Source organism: Antennarius striatus, chromosome 13, assembly GCF_040054535.1.
Source record: "Antennarius striatus isolate MH-2024 chromosome 13, ASM4005453v1, whole genome shotgun sequence".
NCBI classification, from domain to species: domain Eukaryota; kingdom Metazoa; phylum Chordata; class Actinopteri; order Lophiiformes; family Antennariidae; genus Antennarius; species Antennarius striatus.
Genome location: NC_090788.1, coordinates 10130297 through 10149678, shown reverse-complemented (window position 1 = coordinate 10149678; position 19382 = coordinate 10130297). Strand labels below are relative to the sequence as shown.

The window sequence follows — 19382 nt, the reverse complement described above, 5'->3', positions numbered from 1 at the left end:
GAGGATATGTGTCTTTTGAGGGTGCAGTCAGAAACTGTTGATTCATTCTTCCTTGCGTGTTCATTTTGTGTTCGTGTCTCCATTTCGATGCAGGGCAGAGAATCAGAGAGCTTGCCACATCAGCTTTAAAGTATCCAAACTGAAGCTACACATTTACAGATACAACACAACGGCTCTAGATTGTGAATTTTATTTAGCTTTATAACCTGTGGACTCTGTGGTTGTCATTATACCTGAGAGAAACCCAAAATTGATTAATCAGAGGTCTTAAGAAATTGTAAGAAAAGCTATTCAAACGGCACCCAAAGATTCATGTGAGATAAAACCAGATAGAAACCAATGTTAGATTACATTAATAGTTTTTATCCCAATGAGCAGGAGGCTCATGACTTGTAAGTTCTGCCACCAATTTATGGATGATGGTGTAAATCACATTGAATGGTCAGTCAGTCTAGAAAGGTGCTCATAAGCACAGTCTGTTTACTGTTGATATACAATGAAAAATAGTGCTGCTTGTTTCTTTAAAACGTATATGAAACTATTAGAAACCATTTGGCTAAAAGTGGTTTCTAATGCTTTTAAGACTTGATTGGAAAAACAAATCACACCTAATCTACAGCAGAGACTCCCAAAGCTCTTACTCAACGAGATAAGTCCATGTCCTGAACCTGTTAGTAGGTCAGGTCAATGTCACCACCATTGTTTGTTCTCCCTTGTTTCATGGAGATGAAAGGATTCACCCTGGCCAGAGACATGAACAGAATCTTCAGTGTCACTCAACATGTTTGTAGAATAAAGAATGATGTACTGAATCGTGTTCTTTATTACAAAGTCAACCAGATTGACAAATATTGAGGGCTGAAGTAACAAACATTGAATGGTAAAAATGAAGGTAATTGAAATACATGTGATTTAAAAATAGAGAGGTAAAATTAAATTAAATGATAAATCATCAATCAGTTTGATTAATTTGAAGCTGCTTTGATACATTTATATTCAACAACACAATGTTGCCATTTATGCTTAATAAGGGATGTAGGTATAAGGGTGAGAGTATGCTGTTACTCTCTAATTCAAACTTCATTTCTTTATGAACCTCTGATCAGAAATAATGGTCATAGAAGCTGTGAAACATTTATTTCATTATGTTCATTACTATTCACACTACAGATCTCACTGATCACTAAGATGAATTACAGTATTTTCCGGACTATAAGGCACACCTTAAAGCCTACTTTTTTTTTCATAAACCCGTAGTGCGCCTTATAATCCGGTGCGCCTTGTATATGGATTAATATTCACATTAATATTGGTTAAAAACATGATCGCTGTAAAAAAGGCGGCAGTCTGGCCGCCAGTCATACCACACTCCGCCACCAGAGGAGCACCCTCACAAGGCTCTCGGGCCCACGCCCCCTAACAACGGTAGTCAAGGGGCGTCACCGAAGTCCCGGCTCTGACTGAGCTGCTCTCAGGCCCCGTCCACACAATAACGGATTTTTTGAAAACGCAACTTTTCTGTTGTCGTGTGGACGGAAGGCATAAACACAACTCAGATATCCGAAACGAAAACGCAACTTTTTAAAAACGCTGGCCGACGCGGATTTTTAAAAAAACGCTGGGTCTGCGTTGTCGTGTGGACGGCCTTGCTGCGACCTTTTAAAAATGCTGACGTCTTGCCTGCGACGAAAACCGCTGTGACGTCATATTTATGGGCCCGCGTGTTGTGACAACAAAACACGGAGGATTCCTATTGGATAAAATAAAAATATATAAAATATAAATAAAATTTGACTCAAAACTGCCACTACATGGTTTGGCATGCTTATAGCCGTCTTCAAAAACATGGACGGAGATTGTTTTAAAAACGCTGTCGTGTGGACGCAAATCGTTTTCGATGCGTTTTTAAAGTTCAGTTTTTTAAAAAATCGGTCATCGTGTGCCTCAGACCAGCCTGTGGGAGCACCAGTGATTACGTAGCAAAACATAAGGAACTTTTAACAACTCTATTAATGAAGTTTGACTGACTGACTGATCTCAGTATTTCCTAACTACTGTGGCGCCAGAAATAATTAATAATTAATTTGTCTTAAAAAAGCCATTGTGCTGTAATCTGGATTCTAGTGACGGTCCATTCTATTAGTTAGCGGAAACACACGGAGAAACTGGCATAAACGTGAATGAAAGACCCTCAAAGCTGAACTTCCAGGCTTTCTGAAATTTCAAGAGCATTGTCACTGCGTTTCTGTTGTGCTGCATAGATTTGCAAATGTAGTTGATAGCTCTGGGGGGGCGGCGGAGGGGCGCATTCAGGCTTTTGTATTCTGTCTGCAGGACGTGCTATGAAATTCACGGCTGTGAGATACCGACATTAAAGTCAGTTCTATGAGTAAAACAGTGTCACATTTTCCAGTAAATTAGCAGCCTGTCATTAAAAACTATTTAAAAAATTGTTTAGGACACACAGCACCAAAGAGCTGCACCTCACCTCCGACTGGACTACCGATCGATTGAAACAATATTTAATTAATAAACGAAGACGAACGTCGGAGCTTAAATATCTGCTTCGAACTTCAGATCAGGAAATAATCCGCTATGTTCGCAGTGACTGCACTCATAATGAATTTAACCAGTTTTTAATGTCAGGTTTTTTAATATGCGCGTTGACTTCTTTCTAAGGCCCCGTCCACACGAAGACGGATTTTTTTTAAAAATGCAACTTTTGAAAAACACATCAAACGATTCCCGTCCACACAACAGTGTTTTTAAAAAAATCTCCGTCCACATGTAAACGCACCAGTGCGTTTTCGAAGACTGCTATAAGCATGCTCAACCATGTGGTGGCAGTATTGAGTCAAATTTTATCCAATAGGAATCCTCCGTGTTTTGTTATCACAACACATGGGCCCATAAATATGACGTCACAACGGTTTTTGTCACAGGCAAGATGTCAGCGTTTTTAAGAAGTCCCGGGGATACGCCGTCCACACGACAACGCAGACCCAGCATATTTAAAAAAATCCACGTCGGCAAGCGTTTTCGGAAAGTTGCGTTTTTGTTCCGGATATCTGCGTTGTCGTGTGGACGGAAGGCGTAAGCGCAACAAAAAAGGTTGCTTTTTAAAAAAATCCGTTACCGTGTGGACGGGGCCTAAGACGGCAAAGTGATCAAGTGATCAGGTTTCCTTGATGAGGCTCAGAATGGCTTATTGACATAATAATGGGGGCCATTCAAAGGTAGTCAGGAAGTCATGAATGCAATCATGACTGCCTGAGCAGTGCGGCTCTATCTAGTGGACGAATTGCGCAACTACAGTCGCTACAGTTTATCAAATACATTTTATTTTTTATTGTGTGTGCCTTATAATCCAGTGCGCCTTGTATATGGAATAAATTATAAAACAAACAAATCATTAAGGGTGCGCCTTATAGTCCAGTGTGCCTTATAGTGCGGAAAATACTGTATTTGTCTGTTCTGGATTTGTCACAATAGATTTATTTGTCATACAATAGATTTCAGTGTTGATTTTTATAGCTGTGCTGGTTAATGTGTTTATCTTGAACCTGAGAGTCATTTGGTGATCCACTTCAGCCCTCCTGCCTCACCTCATAGATGTCAGTCTTTTCGGTGAGTCCTAAACACAACTAACAAATTAGCTAATTTAACTGGCTATTATCCAGCAGGTAAAACAACGAGCTGATTAAGCTTCTGTCTGCAGGTTGATCCCCTTTCCACTGATCATGATTAAACAGCAAGTTACATCTCATATGTCTATTCTAGCTCCAACTCCTTAAGACCACTGTTGAAATGGAAACGTAAGATGAAATATTTTAAATCAAGACAATATTTCCTTGTTAGTTTTTTTTTTTTTTTCATAAAAGGCAGTTTCTAATCACCGTTACTGTCAGTTATTGAGAGGTCTAGTCCTTCCCCAATCTTCTGTCAACGGAATTCTAGAGTTAGGCCCCGTCCACACGATGACGGATTTTTTTTAAAATGCAACTTTTTAAAAACGAATCGAAAACGATTCGCGTCCACACGACAGCGTTTTTTAAAAAATCTCCCTCTCTGTTATTTTGATTCTTTGTGGCGGAATAGTATATTTGTTTCCATCTAATAACTGTTACAGTTTGTTAAATAGGCCGATTTGTTACATAGCAGGGCTCGAAATTGCGCCCATTTTGGTCGCATATGCGTCCATATTTTTATCATTGTGACTATTAAATATATTTGGGAGCACCGGTGCGACTAGGGAAAAAAATCTGGTGCGCCTTTGTTTGTGAGACGGCGCTCCTGCGGTCCTGCCAGGAACCAATGAGAGCGCAGCTGCGGCTGCTCTCCTGGGGGAGAGAGGAGGAACGGAGATGGACGGAGCGTCTCTATCGCTCCGTCACTGCCTTGCTTTTGGGTAGGTGGTCCTGAAGTCTTTGCTGGTGCTACCAACTTCTACATTTGGGAGCACCAGTCCTACCAAGAAAAAAAGTTAATTTCGAGCCCTGCCTAGTAATAACTGCTGTTCATCACTCATCTGTAGTCGGCTCGCTCGGCGACCATTTTGACTTAAAATATTATTATTGTCATTTTTATATTGTTACTATTATTCTCCCCACTGTTTCTAAAGTGAGAGATCATTAGGCCCATTATTGCACAATCTATTCTGTGTTAACAGGAGCCTATATTATTAAACTTGATACCTACGTATATGGCCATAAAGACTACGCTTTTTCTTTCTTTTCATGTTTTGGGCATTTGGGTGCGTCAGCTAAGTCGGGAGGTAGAAGTGGGTGCGCGGGCTGAAAAGTTTGGGAACCGCTGCTCTACCATATTCCATCTCCAATTATACATTTTTTTTAATTGTAGGTTTTCTGAAGTGCAGACACAGTCTCTAAATTTTGCCATGTTCCAGAAATCATTTTCCAAACAGAATATCTGTAGGGGAATTTTGCATATGCATCCACTTAGGTGCTTGTGCCAGAGTGTTAGCTAAACACCAATTTTCATCACAATAGGCAGTGCAGAGATTTTTATCAGACACTTGAGACCTAGGTGTTAGAAATAATCTGCTAAAAGATCTCTTCCTTTTTAGTGGAACCTTGTGAATGGTGGAAAAGGAAAATCAACAAGGAATAGATGATTGTGTTTGTATTTAGCCGAGTTCAAAAAGGCTATGTTCATTACAAGGAAATATAGATTGACATTTCCATTTATCAGTCAGTCAGACTGTTGTCACATTTTTATACCTTTTAGAAGATGTTGAGACTAAATCGTTTCCCGTTCTGCTTACTGAAAGTGATAGACACACACACACATATACACTTACAGACACACACACATATACGCTGGGCTTGCGCTAGCCATTCGCCACTTTGCCATAGGCGGGGTAAATTCCAGATTGGCTACAAGGTTTTTAGACTATGTAGCCACAGTGGCGTTCTTATTTTTACGAAAAAAAGGCTAAAACTTACAACTTTTTCGCTCGCTATTTTCGCTAGCGAGCGGCGCTCGCTATTTCCGCTAGGCTATTTCCGCTAGCGAGCGGCGCTAGCACCGCTATTTCCGCTAGCAAGTGGCGCTAGCGGAATACTCATAGCGGATACTCTTCTGCGCATGCGCGAGCAGGCTGCAGTTTCCTCTGCTCAGAGCGAGTTTGTTTGCATAATTTTGCGTTTTTTTTTTCTATGTTTCTGCGTGTATTTTTCTAACGTAAAATTATATAATGTATAGTAATATGCTAGTGTACTCCAGGGAGGAGTTGATGTCCATGAGGGTCAAAGGAGACCCAGCAACACGCGATCTCATCCCCGCTGAGCTCCGACGGAGGTATCGCGGATGCCGAGCGGGTCGCGTTGAAAGGACTAGACTAACAGCTAGAGCCGCTAACCGGAGGAGAGTCAAGCCCTCCGTCCCCTCCGTCATCATGGGGAACGTGAACTCTCTACCCAACAAGTTGGACGAACTGACGGCGCTGTGCAGGACTGATCATCGCTACCGGGAGACCAGCTTGTTGGTGTTCTCAGAGACGTGGCTAACTGGCGACGTGCCGGACGCTAACGTCCGACTAACCGGCTTCTCCTCCGTACGAGCGGACCGGGACACGAACACCGCCGGTAAGAAGAAAGGAGGTGGATTAATCATCTACACCAACGATAGATGGTGCCATCCAGGACATGTGACGGTGAAATCAACACTGTGTGACCGCGATCTGGAGCTAACAGCTGTTAGCATCAGACCCTACTACCTGGCGCGTGAATTCTCACACGTCATCGTCCTCGCCGTCTACATCCCTCCACGTGCGGACCCTGAGGCGGCACGAGAGACCATCTGTGGGACCGCCTCTGCTCTTCGGACCCGGCACCCGGAGGCGCTCGTCATCATCACCGGTGACTTTAACCACGTCACCCTGGACTCATCTCTCCCCACTATGGTCCAGTGTGTAGACTGTCCCACACGGAAGAACAGAACCATCGATCTGTTCTACACTAATGCTAAGGAGGCATACACCGCCACCCCCCTCCCTCCACTAGGTAAATCAGACCACAACCTAGTGTACCTACAGCCTACCTACATCCCACTGGTGAAACGGCTGCCAGCAACAACACGACAGGTCAGGAGGTGGTCCCCGGAAACAGAGGAGATGCTGAGGAACTGCTTCCAGATCACCGATTGGGATGTTATTGTGGGCTCACATGGGGAAGACATTGAGGGGGCAGCTCAGTGTTTTACAGACTACATAAACTTCTGTGTGGACACCGTGGCCCCTGTCAGGACAATCAGGTGTTACCCCAACAACAAACCATGGGTAACCAAGGAAGTCAAGGCTGTCCTGAACAGGAAGAAGCGGGCGTTCAGGAGCAAGAACGAGGAGGAAATGAGGAAGGCCCAGAAGGAAGTGAGACTCTGCCTGAGGGAGGCCAAGGAGGCGTACAGGAGGAAGCTGGAGAAGCAGCTGGGGCGCAACCAAGTGCGGGAGGTCTGGAATGGGATGAGAACCATCACCGGACACGGGAAAGGGCGCAGCACTGTGGAGGGGAATATTGAACGAGCGAATGAACTTAACAGCTTTTTCAATCGGTTCAGCTCCCCCACCACTCCCGGCTCCTCGTCCCAGGCCTCTCCTGGCCTACAGGCCTCTCCTGGCCCTACAGACCGCTCCACTGATGCTCCCTCCTCCTGTGCTTCCTCTCCTTCCACCCCTGCCACTTCTCCCGAGCCCACTCCAAGAACTGCGAAGCTCAACGGCCCCACCTCAACCACTGGACTTCCAACCTCGCCACAACCTCCTGCTCCCACCACGACCGAGACCATCATCACTGCAGACCTGGTGACGACAACGCTGAGGAGGCTCCGTCCCTACAAGGCGGCTGGACCAGATAAGGTCTCCCCAAGACTCCTCCGAGCCTGTGCTTCGGAACTAGGGGACCCCCTGCAACAATTGTTCAACCTCAGTCTGCGGCTGGGGAGGGTCCCGTCACTGTGGAAGACCTCCTGCATTGTCCCTGTACCCAAGAAAGGACGCCCTACTGAGCTCAACGACCACCGACCGGTCGCTCTTACCTCCCACGTAATGAAGACCCTAGAGCGACTGGTCCTGGAGCTCATGCGTCCACAGGTGCAGGGTGCTATGGACCCTCTCCAGTTTGCCTATCAGGCCAAGGTTGGGGTTGACGATGCTGTCATGTACCTCCTCCACCGCACACTCTCCTACCTGGACGCCGGGGGCTGTGCCGTCAGAGTGCTCTTCTTCGACTTTTCGAGTGCCTTCAACACCATCCAGCCCCAGCTCCTGCAGGATAAACTGACCTCCATGGCTGTGGACCCCTACCTCGTGAGCTGGATTACGGACTACCTAACGGACAGGCCCCAGTACGTCCGTATGGGGGACTGTTTGTCCTCTATGGTGACCAGCAGCACGGGGGCGCCACAGGGGACCGTTCTATCCCCCATTCTCTTCACCCTCTACACATCAGACTTCAAGCACAACTCTGATACATGCCACATACAGAAGTACTCCGATGACACCGCGATAGTGGCATGTATCCGGGAGGGTGATGAGGGGGGGTACAGGGCATTGGTGGCTGACTTCGTGGAGTGGTGCCAACAGAACCAGCTCCAGCTCAACGTCTCCAAGACAAAGGAGATGGTGCTGGATTTCCAGCGGGCACCTCCCTCTCCACAGCCGGTGATCATCAATGGCAGTGAGGTGGAGGTGGTAGAAAACTATAAGTACCTGGGACTGCAGCTAGACAGCAGACTGGACTGGTCACTCAACTCCAACTGTGTGTACAAGAAGGGGCAGAGCAGGATGTACTTCTTAAGGAGGCTGGCCTCCTACAACATCTGTCCTAAGCTCCTTTTCATGTTCTATCAGTCCGTAGTCTCCAGTGTGCTGTCATACGCCATTGTGTGTTGGGGTGGGGGGGCCAGGAAAAGAGATATGGACCGTCTGAACAGACTCATCCGCAGAGCGGGCTCAGTGGTCGGGCTGAGCCTGGACTCTGTGGATATGCTTCTGGAGAGCAGGACCATGTCTAAAATTAAGGCCATCATGAACAACACCAGGCACCCCCTACACACCACCTTCTCCCAGCAGAGAAGCACCTTCAGCGGCAGACTGCTGTCACACAGCGCCTCCACAGAGAGGCTGAGGTCCTCCTTCGTGCCCCGTGCCATCAGGGGGTACAATGACTCTCTCAGGAGGAGCGGAGGGGAGGTGGCGAGGTCAGCACGGGGTTGAAAATGGATTTAATTTAATTTAAATTTAATTTTATACTGTTGTATATATATATATATATAAAATTTATTTATTTATTTCTTATACTGTTTTTATATTTTAATTCAATTTTATACTGTTTATATTTTATTTTATACTGTTTATATTTTAATACTGTAATATTTTTAAATTTTATACTGTTTATATTTTTAGTTATAGTTTAGTATATAAGTCCTGTTAGTGCTGCATGTGCCTGTCTGTTAGTGTAATGTATGTCTTGTGGTATGTCCTGTGATGTCAGTGTTTCCTTTTCTCCTGGTGTTTATCCAGTATTATTTGTTAAGTAATGCCTGAGCAGTGGATATATGCAATTTCCTCCGGGATTAATAAAGTATCTATCTATCTATCTATCTATCTATCTATCTATCTAGCGCCGCTACTTCCGCCAGCGAGCAGCGCTATTGCCGCTACTTCCGCTAGCGAGCGGCACTAGCTAAATTAGCGCCGCTATTTCTGGATGCTGACGGAATTTAGCTGAAGCATGCCAACGGAAATAGCTGAAGTGACCCGAACGCTCCCGATCATTAAATATGCACTCAGGTCATGACCTCCACTCATCCAATGAAAAACAAAAATAGTGTGTTTTTACAAACTGAACCCGCGAATTGGTTCACACCTGCATAAACTTGGACACAGAGTGTGGCTTTTTCTGGCTTGCTCAATTTTTTTACACGGAGCCACAGTGGCTTAGTCATACTAGCTCCTAGTGCAAGCCCAGATATACGGTATATGTTTGTTGTTAGTGGTTTACCACTGTACATTAACAAATGGAGCATCAATGTTGCATTGTTAATAACTTTGTGTTGTCGCAGAAACAGTGATTGAAGCTCTGGGAAAGTTTTTATAACTTGCATAATATTGAAGGGCAATCCTAAAGTCTGCCTGTTTTTTTATTGCTATAAAAGTGTGGGATAAAATAATGTAAAACATTATTGTATTGTGGGAATTGCCTTATGTTTTACTGGAGTTCCTTTCAGCTGCTTTCATACAAACCGTATTTGAGCTCTCTTGCCTCATAAGTCAAACAAATCTTTTTTTCCCAAGAAACAGATGCTGTTCAGCCTCATGTAGCTTTATTGCATTGCCGTGTTCGGTAATTGAGAAGACTTCATTGTAGTTGTCTGTCATTGGTCTGCTTCAGGTAGGGATTTCCCTCCTGATTCCCCTCCAATCTCTTCAGAGGTTTGTGGAGAGGTGGCCTTATTTTCCTCCCACGTACCTCATCACCTACTCTTCCGCCTTTCTATTTTCAGTAAGGGGTTTGGATTCAGGTGCTGGAGTGCATGTTGTAAGAAAGCAAGCTAGGCTGTAGGAGTTTTGTGATTTTATTTGTTTTTTGTCAATGGGGCAAAGTTTTTGTATCTTTCTCTTCCTGCTGTTCTGCCAAATCCCTTGCTGCCTCGTCTTTTTTGCTCTCAGGCTGTTCCTGCATTCCTTAAACAGTATGCCACATTAGGCCACAGTAGCTCTAAGCATTTAGCAAAATTTAATGAAACGTAAATGCTTGTGTAATGCATTTTGAGCAAACATTAGTCCAAGAAAAATAGGCTGCAATCAATTTTTCATTAGCAGTGCACACCCTTCTGGGCTTGCGCTAGCCATTTGCCACTTCGCCATAGGCGAAGTAAATTCCAGATTGGCTACAAGGTTTTTAGACTGTGTAGCCACAGTGGCGTTCTTATTTTTACGGAAAAAAGGCTAAAACTTACAACTTTTTCGCTTGCTAGCGGCGCTCACTATTTCCGCTAGCTGCTAGGCTATTTCCGCTAGCGAACGGCGCTAGTGCCGCTATTTCCTTTAGCGAGCGGAGCTAGCGCCGCTACTTCCGCTAGCGAGCGCCGCTAGCAAAAATAGCGCCGTTATTTCCGCATGCCGACGGAATTTAGCCGAAGCATGCCAACGGAAATAGCTGAAGTGACCCGAACACTCCCGATCATTAAAAATGCACTCGGGTCATGACCTCCTCTCATCCAATGAAACAAAAATATTATTGTTTTACAAGCTGAACCCGCGAATTGGTGTACAACAAGGCGAGGACGATCGATCAAAAGAATACAGTGTTTTATAGTGAATTCTGAGAGAGGGGAGGAGTGGTGACAGACCGATCAAAAGGTAAATGAAAGATACCATAAATACTTATTCGTAGTCTTATACTTTTGATACCTATGACCGGCAGGAATAACCAGCGATGCATGTAAATGTGTATTCACCTCGCTTGATATTTTTCATGCCTTTTTAAATTGAAATGAAAAATCATATTATTGAATTAAAAAAAGTAAAATAAAACCAACTATGGCATACCAACGGTGTTGGTGGTGGTCAAAGTTGAAATGTCTTCTAGTCTAAGTAAAACTTACAAGTAAACATTGAGTAATATTTTGTATGACTGTATCGTCACATAGTGAATGGAAGTTTTCAATTGTTGAATCTCACATTCATACCTGCATAAAGTAGGACAGAAATAAAGATAGTTCAGCTTGAACTGTTGACTTTATTGTATTTTTGTAGGTAAACTGAACAGAATATTCTGTCCTCAGAATGCAGGAAAACAACCCCATTTTCTAAAAAATTTCCTGGGGTAGGCCCCCCGGACCCCCCCCCCCCCGCGCGCGATGAGCATTGGTTGTCCGCCCGTGCGCCACTGTCTTGGACACAGAATGTGGCTTTTTGTGGCTTGCTCAATTCTTTTACACTGAGCCACAGTGGCTTAGTCATACTAGCTCCTAGTGCAAGCCCAGCACTTTATTTGGACTTGTGGTATTGTGCTCAAGTGCTCCAGAAACCAAGACTATGCTCTTTCATATGTCCAGAACCTGAAATAGTTTTCAATCAGTATAGGCCTTAGCACAACAAGACAGTAGAATGACACTCATTAAACCTGTAGACCTTTTGACTGTCATCTGAGGGAAATGGTGACTCTAGCCTCCTTCCTTTAGCTTCCTTTCACTGGTGGAGGAATGTTTTTGAGCTTTCTGCTGACATAAAGGAATGACATAGGCTCACAACCTTGTTTCCTTGTGTCTTCCTCCTCTGTTTCTAAAAGTTTCCTCCAACCCTCTCCTTCTCCTAGCCCTGCTGAAAACCTAAAAAGATGAAAGTAAATGTAGCTTTTGCTTCCACTTACCCAAAAACAGGAGTTATTTCATAGCTTGACAAAAGAAATAAAATGGATGTGGCTCTGAGCGCAAAGTGTTCAGTAGCAAAAAAGATGACAAGTTGCTGCTGTCTGAATTAATTGCAATTCTTGCTTTTCTATTTGTAGTAGTTGTGAGGTGATGCCAGATTTAAGTTACCCTACGGAGAAATCTAAAGATCTTATATTCATTGATATTGAAGAATTAGTCATTTTTATCAATCCTATGGATAAAAGGACATTTATCATCTTTTATATTTTATCAGTTTAGACTTAACCTTTGGTTAGCGTTTTGCATTTGATCAGTTTGATGAAAAAAGGATGAAACGAGGGCAGTTTTTCATCATTTTAATTCTCTCTAACTTAAAGTGTCTGACCCAAGACAGTACTCTCAAGGAGATGAGCAATATTTTTCATTTTATGTCAGCTTTCATACTCAGTTCATTTGTGTATTCCTAGAATTTATCTCCAGCGCTCTGGTGTGTAGCATCATGCATATCAAATTAAACCATGGCATTTGTGAATCATTGAACTCAGCAAGATTTATTATTTATGTCTGTCAATGTTACTGAAGCGTTCTCTTAATTTTTTAGCATCTTATTCATCCTAACTCTCTTAGGCAGGATGCATGTCCATCTGCCATCTTAATCATTTTTGTTTCCGGAACGTAGCTCAAAAACCCTTCAATATTTTTTTTCCTAAATCCTTGCTGCCAATACCATGTCGCTGATTCACAGAAGGTTTGCCTTTTGACATCTAGCAAACTTAAGTTGTTTTTTTTTCAAAATTAATTAAAAACAATGTGGACATGTTACAAATAAGTCAGAGCATAACTCATACTCATGTTTACAATATGTGAATATGTAAATTTCATATGTTGCAAATGTTAACATGTATGTATATTATTTAAGTATTCATGTTTGACCCCCCCCGCTGCCACGATCGCACAAATTTCCCAACTGCGGGACAGTAGAGATTTTATTATTATTATTATTCATTCATTCATTTTCCAACCCGCTTAATCCGCTAACGCAGGTCGCGGGGTAGCCAGTGCCTATCCTGGCAGTCTCAGGGCATGAGGCGGGGGACACTCCGGGCACGACGCCAGTGTACCGCGGAGCATTATTATTATTATAATTATTATAATTATAATTATTATTATAAGTTATTTAAAATGCACTGTAATGAAAAGCATGCGCTTCAGGTTGATTGGCCGGTCCCAAATTCCCTGTAGGAGTTGGTGTGTGTGTGTGTGCATGGTTGTTTATCTTTCTGTGTGGCTCTCTGGTGCACGGGTGTCATACCCGGAGTGTCCCCTGCCTCACGCCCTGTGCCAGCTGAGATAGGCTCATGAAGCGGCAGAAAATGAATGAATGTAATGAAAGTTTTAAAACACCTTTCTTTTGTATTAAAGAGGTGCTTGTTCATATTTTGGGATTTTATAATTTTTTTCTTAAACGATTTTGGCATGAGTTTAATTTCCAGTGTCTCAAAACCTATTCAGTGATTTTATGTAAACGTACTGTATAATACCTATACACTTAAGATATGCTTTTCAAAATATTTAGCATAAAGAAAATCTAAATTGTTTGGATTTATTCTCAGATTTAAAAGCAGATGTTGGGAAGCATTCAACGTTGTATACAATATCTGCTCTATTCCTTGAACAACTGTACACTTTGGCGGTGCCCTTTGGGGTATGCAAATTTTGGTTGTATTCAGGACATTTTTTTTGTTTAAATTTTGAATATAATTGTAACATAGTCTGAATTTGGGAAAAAAATGGTGATTCATGTATTTGGAACCACAAGTTTTTTCATGATGTAAGACTAATGTTCTATCGTTTTCTATCAAGAGTTGTGTTATTTTTACATCCCGCTTCAAAGCAGTAATGTATTGTAATAGTCAGTGTTTGTGTGTTAGTCCATCTGTCCGCCCATTAGTCCACCAAATATCCTCGCAATCGTTGCAGATAGAAAGATGAAAGAAAAAGCACATTACTTGGGCGGCAAAGGGGATGAAAATTAGATTATGACCTTTACCTTGAGAAAACTACAGTAGGTCAACTTTTGTACACTCAGGAACCGAATAAGAAAGACGAGGGAGAAGGCCAGTGTGACTAAGACCATAGATCAAAGCTAGTGCTTTGATCTTTGAAAGTAGGTCAGAGCACAAGCTTTGATCTTTGACCTATGCAAGTAGGTCAGGGTAAAATTTTGAATTCAGGGGTGTCGTAGGATGTTGCAGTCTGTGACTGTCTTGGTTGTAGTTAAACATTGATGCTGATATTGTGTCCCACACAGACGTCTTCGACAAATTAATTCATATATTATAATGCAAAGAGTAATCATGGGGGAGGTGAACATTTGCTATTTATGAATTTGCTGGGGCATTGGTAATAGGCATAAATACTGATGTTTAATGAATTATTTTTCCATTGGTCAGTGCTGAGCTACAGTAACATAAACCCATAGCTGTCCTCAAACGTTCCATGGTTGCAGCCAGAGATTCATTCTAACTGTTTTTCAGCAGCATTGGTGAGAGCAGAACTTTTATGTGGGATGCCGTAGCTGTTGTCTTCTTTGTTTCATTCCGGCAGCCACCAACACTCCTTTGTGGTTTAGACAACCCACTCTCTCCTCGCTGCCTGTCCAACTTACCACCTGACGGGGTAAATGTACCAGTACATTGCCTGTGCTGTGTATCAGTGTGATCGTGTCCACTGTTGAAGCCCTGCCAGTTTCTCAGTGTTTAGTGGTGGTGTTTGCAAATTCCTGCTTGACTTGACTCGATTCACAATCACCTCCTCGTTCCAGTCCCATCCTCTCACTGTAATTTTAAAAAATGATTCTGTTATTGTGTGTAGCCTATTTAATAGCATTCCACCTACTTCTCCTTACCTATTGTGGTAGTGGAAATCTCTGTTTTTGTGCTTTCTCATTCCTTGTACTGCATGTGCAAGGAATGACTATTAAATTCTCCCCGACGTTCTCATAATTTCGTTCATCATACACTTCAAATGTGTGTGGCCTATTCATGAAAGAGTTGAGTTAATCAGCTGAAGCCTTGAAGCCTTTGTGATGTGATCATTTCCAAAGATGTGAGACAATTGGTCTGCTTTTGAGGTCATCTTGAAGCATCGCAACCAGTTGGTAATTGGGAATAAATGAAAATGGAAGTTTTTATCTTACATTCATTAGATAGCCATGAAACTGTTTTTCCCTTTTCATTCAAACTAAACATGTGAAATGTGGTACTTCTCTCCATTTTTCAAGCTCAGTGATCTTTTTTCACCAGATTATGGAGCCAAAGTAGTTCTGGCATGTGTATGAGTTTGCAAAGTTTTTTTGCCTCCAGTGACCTCAGACAATTGTGACTCACAGCTTTACACATAGAGATAATTATTCATTTCTGACATGTTCTTTTTTGTTAAAAATTTTTATACTGCAAGATGAACAAGAGAGAACATCTGTCAGAACTTTAAAATTTATAAATTAACTTAGTAGTAGTTCTGTTAAAGATAATTAAATCTGTAGTTTCAGGTCAGTGAGCTCTTTGTGAACATTAAAAAGAGAGGCAAAATGAACATTTCACCTTCCAATCCTTATGTTATAGATTTGAACCGCAACACTAGCATCTATAGACCCTGTGTTGAAATACGAATTAATAACACATTGTTCTTCTAAACAATGGATGAGTGTACCACATTTGTGTTTCTTCATAAATGTTGTTTCCAATCTCATGGCTAATATAACATAGATCAGCTGTCAGGTAAATATAACCTTAAAAAAGTTCTTAAAATCGTTAAACTTGCACACAGTATCAATTCTGCCAGTAATGTGATCTTACTCTGCACTCCGATGTTTCTGTCTGTATGTGTCTATTTTTCTCCATTTGCCCATATTAATCCAATGATGCTGAGACAAAACAGATGAACAAAGCATTAAACCTCTGCTCGTATCATTCACCCACTTTGAAAGGCTTAATGTATATTTTGATGCGTATTAGCTGCTTGTTAGAATTCATAAAACTGAGAAATTCATTTGAATGACTTTACATTATGTAAATATAATCAATCTTATGAAAGAGTGAATTGAGAAACTGTGTTTCTTATTGCCCTTTATGTCCCTCATGAACCTGAAATTAAAATAAAATGTCATCACATTTGGTTTTTATTTTAGTATCATTGTCGGAGGGCTGTTTTAGCTAAATGTACAAATGTGTGTTTAGGGTTGGGTAAATGTGTTTCAGTCTGTGTGTATGGAATCAGATTTCTAAATGTGTAAAAGAATGTTTAGATGCATATTAATATGTGCAAATGTGTAAAGGAGCATGTTCAAGACTGGTGTGACAAATTAAAACTTTAAAAACTCAATAAAAAACATTTGCAGATCAGAATGTGCAGGTATGGATTGAAATGCACTTCCACAACTCTTTGCACACATTTGAAAATAGTTTGGCTGCAGCCACGATCATTTACACTGCCATTAGGAGTTAAAAAATTAAACAAGCGGAAACATATCACTAATTAGTCTAAAATGATCATTTCTATTATATAAAAGTTATTTTTATTTGAATTGTTCTTCCGTCAGTGTACAGTGGACACTGACTTGCAAATATCAACAAAATGTTTAACCACTTTTGCTCAGAGGAAGTTGTCCACCTAAAACTGGCAGTCGTTACAAGAGAGCTTCCTGATGATGGGACTTCCTTCAGTATTATTATTATTATAATCTTTTATTTAATACATTACCCTCTCAATACCAAGGCTGTCTTTCTTTTAAATGTGCAATGCTTATTGGCATCAAAGTCAAATCAGTGCAGTCAACGTTGTTTTCTCATGTTCTAAGTTTCAGACAGTTCCGCTATTTCAGGGCGGATGAAAAATATTTGCCTCTTGATTGTTGTCATTTTTTTACCCTAATGAGCTACGATCTCTAATGTCAGATTCTTCAGCACACAGCGTACCTATGTCCAAGATATTTCCCTCAGGGCTCTGCGTAACACTTGTAGTGTTTTAATGTTTATTGTCCATGGGATAGTTTTGTTATAGCCCCCGTGCAGGGAATACCGTTATGATTGGAAAAGAAACACAGATCTCATACATAATGGTAAGAAACACCAGTAAAATGTGATCCCCACTACAGTGTAGAATCTCCAGATTTCAAAAGCGCATTGTCTCTAGACTTCTTTCTCCCAAATTTTATAAAACTGAGAAATGGATATGCATGCTTGTCAGTTTCTCTGACAACTAAAGATCCTTCTGACGCTGTGCTGCATTTTTTAAAAATCTTTTTTTCTTTATGTTTCCCTTCTGTTGAGAGCTTTGTGCATCATCATTTCACTGTGAGCTTAATTCCTCACCCATCAGTCCATTTTAAGTCAAAACACTTAACTGCATGTTGAAAACAAGCTTCATATGAGTAATGTCTGATGTACTTCTTATTAATCCAAGTACGTGTTGATGAACTGGTCAATGTTTTGTTTCCTAAGACACTTGAGACCTGAAATTTTCATTAGAATCATTCATTCATCGTCTACTGCTTCATCCACTGTCGTGGGGAGCTGGAGCCTATCCCAGCTGACTGATGGCGTGAGGCGGGGGAAACTCCGGAGGCGATGCCAGTGCACCTCGGAGCTACCTCGATGGTAGTCGTGGGGTGTACATGTGTGTCCTCCAACTCATGCAAAGCAGGGAAGGATGAGGTGGTGATGGAGAAGCCACTTTGAAGAATAATTTCTGTCTCTTTACAATATAAAAGTCATGGTTCAAGGAGAAGGATTAAGTGTTCATTTTATTTTATTGATTTTTTTTTAATTTTATCTTTTTATGGAGTAAAAGTTTTTTCAACAGCTGCATTTCTTTCTTTGCATTCTGACACACACACACACTCACACACACACACACACACACACACACACACACACACACACACACACACACACACACACACACACACACACACACACCAACATCACTAGTGGCATCACATTGTCCTTGTTTGGCTGGACTGCTTTGACAGATGTGGTGTTCCCTTAGTGGCAGAGTCGCTTATTGAAAAACTTCCTGGGTTTGTGTAGCTGTCTGATTTTTGATGATTCCCTGTCGGCTGCGTGACTTTCACAATAAATGGCCACCAAATGTTTTACATTACATAATCAGTGGGCAACATGAGCCGTCAGATTTGCAGTCAGCAACAGCTGACCAGTGCCAGTGGGCATCATATTATCAGGATGTCCATATGCATGTTCCATTCTTATGAACACAATATCTCAAGAATACCTTTAGGGCACAAACATCCACTGAGACTCATGTTTCCCTTTTGAAATGATTCACTGAAGTCAGGATAGTTATTACTTGAATTTCTTTCTGCAGGGCTCGAAATTGTGACCATTTTGGTCGCATATGCGCCCAAATTTTTATCAGTGCGACATTAAATATATTTGGGAGCCCCGGTGCGACTAAGGAAAAAATCTGGTGCGCCTTTTTTTTCCTCTTCTCTCTCGCTCTTTCTCTCTCTCCATAGAGCAGAGGTCACCAAATGGCGGACCGCGGTCCGGCTCCGGACCGCGTGATGGTTCTGTCCGGACCCGTGACCACTTGATAAGAGAGTAGATTTTCTTGGCGCATTTTTACTTGCAGTTCGCGGCTACAGACGTCGGGCGCTGCTCCTCCAGTTAATACGGTAATAGCGCCACTCAGTTCAGCCAATCAGCTCGTCTGTCTACCCTATGCTGTCAGTGCACCAGCAAGTGAGACAGCTCGCTGCCACTACCACTGTGAGTTTACAGCGGAGCACAGAAGAAGGGAGACAGCATAGCTCCAAACAAAGGGAGGTTAACGAGGAAAACCGCTGGTTAACATTGAGTGGATGAAATTTATGTTTATTCCTCCGTCAGGCAGTTGATTGGCCGTTCCAAATTGCCCATAGGAGTGAGTGCGTGTGTGCATGGTTGTATGTCTTTGTGTGTGGCTCCACGGTGCACTGGCGTCGTGCCCGGAGTGTCCCCCGCCTCACGCCCTATGCCGCCGAGATAGGCTCTGGCTCCCCGTGACCTGCTGCGGCGGATACAGCGGTGGTAATCTGAAGATGACTGACTAACTGACAGTGTATTTGTTCTGAGTATAAAAAAAATATTCTAAAATATTTTACAACACTGTTTTCTGGACTGTCTGTAGTAAGTGCAACACTGAACAAAAAAGGCCCAAGTCCTTATGATGAAAGGAGAAGACGTGTTTTCCATTCATCACAGTGTTTTGCACTGAGCACATCAGTGTTCAAATGGTTCTTATAAATGTCTACTCATTTGATGGTTTGTGTTTGTCATTTGACAACAAAACACCATTTTGAGACGAGATAACGTTGTTTTGAAAGTAAAGCTTCATTTCGCAAGAGAAGTGAGAGGGTTTTGACCATTGTGTGTGTTTTTGGATTTGTGTGTAGAGTTCTGAGAGTATGAAGCATGCTTTCAGAAAAT

At 42.2% G+C, this 19382-nt stretch overlaps 1 protein-coding gene across 2 annotated transcripts in view; it reads left to right on the top strand.

Moving 5' to 3' along the window:
• Nucleotides 1-19382, top strand: part of klhl13 (kelch-like family member 13) — a 59742-nt gene that overhangs the window by 19798 nt on the left and 20562 nt on the right. The window lies entirely within an intron of this gene.